Source organism: Triticum urartu, chromosome 1 (genome assembly GCF_003073215.2).
Source record: "Triticum urartu cultivar G1812 chromosome 1, Tu2.1, whole genome shotgun sequence".
NCBI classification, from domain to species: domain Eukaryota; kingdom Viridiplantae; phylum Streptophyta; class Magnoliopsida; order Poales; family Poaceae; genus Triticum; species Triticum urartu.
In genome coordinates this window covers 158,715,810-158,720,453 of record NC_053022.1, presented here as the reverse complement: position 1 = coordinate 158,720,453, position 4,644 = coordinate 158,715,810, and the positions used below count along the sequence as shown (strand labels likewise).

Below are 4,644 nucleotides of genomic sequence, written 5' to 3'. Positions count from 1 at the left end.
TGATTGTATAACAACTAAAACATGATGACATTGTTGTTTAGTTGTACTCATATTTGGCTGTGAAACTTGAATTTGATGACATAGTTTGTTGTCAGACTGCAATTTGCTCGACGTTTTCGAATGAGAACAAAGCTGACCCGACAGGGCCTCTGCTATTTCTTTACCTACTAATAAACCAGCTGTTGCTTCTGGTCGTACGTCGCCATCAGTTTTACAAAAAAGTCCCTGTAGTTTTGCTTATTCAACCCGCAGTCCCGTTTTAAGTGGCTAATTTGGGAAAACCTTTCACTTTACAAAAAGGACCATGTAGTTTGATATATTCAACCCGCGGTCTTTTTTACGTCAATGCGGTGGCTCGAGCGGCTGGGGGTGAGGCGGCTGGAGCTTGCAGGGGCGGATCTGTGCACGGCAGGGGCTGGGGAGGCGGATCCGATGGCGGGCGGCGAGGCAAGGGTCGCCGGTGACGACGAGGAAGGCCAGACCGCGGCTTCCCGGGCGGATCCATGGCAGAAAAGAGACAGGGTGGTGAGGAAGAGAAGATGGGAGAAAAGAGGGCGGTGCGGCGACCCCGGCATGCTCGCCGGAGCCGGGTGATGGCAGACAGGCGCGGGAGACGGAGGGATCCGGCATGGCAGCGCGAAGTCCTTTTAGTTGGAGGCGGGCCTCCATGGCCGCGGCAACCCCTCCTCTTCTCTCTGTGGCCGCGGCAGCTCAGGCAGCGGTCAGATCCACCCTCCCACCCTCATTCCTCGCGCTGGATAACCTAGCCACCAGGCCATGGTGACCGACGGCGATAATGACGGTGGTGGCTACCTCGACGACGGCGGTATGACTTAGAAACCCCTCTGCCCCTTCCCTTCTCCCTCGGCGACCACTTGAATCCCGTGAGGAGAGGGGAGTGCCGATGCCAGGGTTCTGCTCTTCTTTCCTTCCCTTCCCTGATGATATTCTCTCCCTAACGCAGGCACACACCCAACATCGCCATGGACCAGTAGCTCAAGCATTCTTCTTCCTGATGGTGATGGGGTTCCCTCACCATCTTCAGGTCGTCATCCTTGAGGCCTCCACCATCTGCAGGTCTTTCTTCTTTTCTTCACCTCACTGTTGGATTCCATTCGATTCTCTGCTCTGCAGGTGAAGCTCTATCTATTCTCTGCTGTAGTGTCTACAATGGACTGTTTGCACCTTCTATGCAAATACTTGATTGTATATGGATTGAATGGATGGATAGATTGCAGGGTCTACAATGCACCACCTTGATTTGATTCGGTCTGGAGCAGCAGCATCTGCTCCTTCCTTCCTTCTCAACCATCTGTATTTACATTACTACTATAAGCTTCTGAAATGTAAATTATGCTAGGACAATTCCTCTTTAGCTTTAACTATGATATTCCTAAATGCGCAAGTAAATACTACTGGGATTACGACTACAAAAAAAATTCATGACATGCAAGCAATTCTCGGTTTAAATACTGTGAGCTTAAATAACAAGAGCTAAACTGTCGTGCTATGTTCAGAATTGGTACTAGAAAAGATAATCTAAACTGCACATTCTGAAAGTATATTGGACTCTTGCCCTCGAGAAATTAGTCTTCTAAGCATTACTTTGTAAATAAATGACATGATAACGTGTTGGTTCAGTTTAAAGCTGTAGGCAGAGGCTTGTGGTAGGGGGAAATCACTGCCAGTTGGAAACTAAAACTTCTATTTGTGAGTATGATCGGGACTGCGCTTTTCTGAAAGTATGTTAGCCAATGTTTGGATATCTTTCAATTACTTCTAAACAAGAAAGATGTAGTGCCATGCTAAGTTTGGATGTGGAGTTGTAATTTAACCTGCTTTGCAGCTCCATTTTGTCTTGCTACAACAATAGCTTGCCTCTGTGGTTCAGGGGTCAGGAACTTACATGGGCTTGCTCTTCTTTCATGTATTATATATGGGGTCCACGCTGCTTAGACTGTCTAAAAGTTATCTTCATTTCTACAAGTTTTCTTGTCAATGAACTTGACGGCTATTTGGTCATGTATTTGACTGCTTGTATTTTTTATTTCCTAATTGTGCACTTAGTCTGCATAAAATTCGTTAGCACATATTTCCTTGCAATTATGCTAAATTTCTGTTTGCATCCTTTTTCCATTTTGGTGGAATGTAGACATTGCTTAAGATGTAGTTTGATATTTTTCTAGGCGCACGCCATCACGCTCTTCCATTCCAGGGGCAACCAGGCCCGAGTCACCATCATCCTGATGTTGCCACGATGGGTGGCGGCAGCGGACAGACCAATGCACCTTGTGGTGATATCTACGTTAGGGAGGGTGTTGTTGCCGTCCACCACAATAACAACCTGTGTTGTGTCGATTTTAGATTCTTTGGTGACGAATTGGACTACATCCCGCTGAAGGCCGCTTATCCTGCTCATGAGCAAGGCTACTTAAAAGCAATCCTAGGTGAGTGATCTGTTCTTTGTCATGTCATGTATGTAGTTCCACCGACCTCATGTTGGATCGGAGTGTTTTCTACAGGATTCTTGTGGTGAATTCTTGAAGAAAAAAATCATTCTTCAAGATGATGTTTTCAAGCTCTGAATAGTGATTATGTTTGTTCTATAGTATACCAAAGATCATGCTTTTCTTTATGTCACAGAACCGATATGCTCTAAATTCCAATGGCACTAAACATCTTACGGATAAAATAGAAGCAACCTTTAGGAACTGGACATGTCTGCTCTATAAGAACCCCTGTGCTTATACCATGATTTTGCTGTAACCTAGCATTAGGTGTGCATGGGTCGTAGCTGCACCTATATAAGGAGCAACAATGGTTATATTAAAAGGATTTTCTTCCTCTATTCCATCGCCCCTCACGGGTCCCCCACTCCCACACGCTCCCTCCTTACTGCTCCCATTCATCCTCTCTCCTGGATCCCACACCCATTGTAGCTCAATCCACGCTGTAGTGTGCATCTCCAGTTATTGGTACTAACGAAAATGCTGCCTCCTCGCCACCGGGCAGCACCAACCGGATGTTGCCGTGTTGTGTTTGTGTAAAAATATATGGTAAATAAAATATATTTATGAACACTTACTGAACATACAACGGTGATAAATATATGTAATTTCATTTACATCACCTGTTTTGAACTGTATTTTATATGCAATTTCTATATCATGGTGGAACACAAAATTTGAATAAAAAATAATAGCACTGACCAATGTATATTCTGCAAGTTCAGATATATATCCATACTTAACTAAAGTACATACACTGCATACTGTGGAATCACACGGCAAATATTCATGCTTAACTAAATGCATCCGCTCCATTCTGGCAGTAGTGAATCTCGGGACAGTTCTGTGTGGCCTTGGATCAATCCTGAACTGATTGGTGTTATCTGCCCATTCTCTTTACATGACCAAATAAAAATATTTGTAGTTGCTTTTGCTGAGATGAATTGTTTGTTTCATGGATCCAAGCGTTGTTTTGGCGCTAAACCAAATCCTGGACCGAAGCCACATATGGTCTCTGCTTAATTGTCTTATAAGCAGTAGTGCAGCTGAGTTCTGGAAATCCCACCCTCCTTGCCAGTAGCAAGATGTGACTAAACTTATAAATAGGGATTAGAAAGGAACATGTTACTTTGGTTACTATTATCTTTATTTTATGTAATTTAGCTTATTGCAACTGTGGTTTTATGCTGCAGTTGACAAGATCCTTAAAGTTAGCTGGCAATCTTCTTCTATCCATTTCATTGTACTATGTTTTTGAAGCTCCAATGTTTACTTCAAAAAATTGGAATTTGCAAATTTTGTTTCTGGCTGCTCGGTCAGGCAAAGCCAACTGTTCACCACTATGTGCGGTTCTCTTCCATTTCATGGTGTGTAACCGAATATGGCACAAGACTATAGTTGTGTCATTGTGAAATTTACGAATGTTGATGTTTATTTTCAATATAATAGTATTGTTTACCAATTTGGTCCCTTGATCATGAACTAATTTCTCTTTCTATTCCTTCTAGATAATTTGCTTCAGTTCTAGCTACATGGTGAAACATGCATATTGTTTCCCGATATATTGGGCATCAGTCCACCTCTCATGAGATCTCTGAATTTTTGATCCATATTGTATTTGCAGAATTATTTCTTCAAGATAACTATGCTTGGATTCACAAATGCATGCAATTTCCTTCAAATGGAGGTTACTTCTTTACTAGTTATGTGCTATTCCACTTTCAAGTTTGGTTCTAGAAGTGTAATACTTGCTAGCTTAGCTGCAGAAGCGGGATGTATATGGCCTGAATTTATATTTCAGAGTGTATAAACTGATTCAGAGTATTCTGACATCTAAAACATTTTGTTGTATGGTTCTGTCTTGAAAGAACTGAAGTAATTCTTCTATGGGAGAGAATATAAACGTGATTCTGAAACAACATGCAACGTCATTTAGTTTCTTCTAAATATATCATTATAAAATGGTTGGCTCGATTGCGTTTTGTATGGATTCTGCAAGGGTCATTTCTATGGAATTACAAATTAGTTTTACATTTTTCTCGCCGAGCTCATTGTCTTTGGTTGCCATCTTCGGGATGGTTTGTGATCAAGTGGAGACCAAAAATCCTTTTTAATACGGACACCGAGAGTGCATTTA

The 4,644-nt window shown here is 42.5% G+C and overlaps 1 long non-coding RNA gene across 3 annotated transcripts; it reads left to right on the top strand.

Annotated features, from left to right (window-relative positions):
- The first annotated feature begins 316 nt into the window (after nt 1-316).
- LOC125552701 lies at nt 317-4,364 on the top strand. Of its 3 annotated transcripts, none has more exons than XR_007303742.1 (4): nt 317-826; nt 965-1,077; nt 2,187-2,447; nt 4,016-4,364. It is a non-coding gene; the product is annotated as an uncharacterized LOC125552701 (long non-coding RNA). The 3 variants fall into 3 exon arrangements; XR_007303738.1 differs by having other exon boundaries at nt 318-826; nt 4,132-4,364; XR_007303737.1 differs by having other exon boundaries at nt 2,187-4,364.
- The last annotated feature ends 280 nt before the right edge of the window (nt 4,365-4,644 follow it).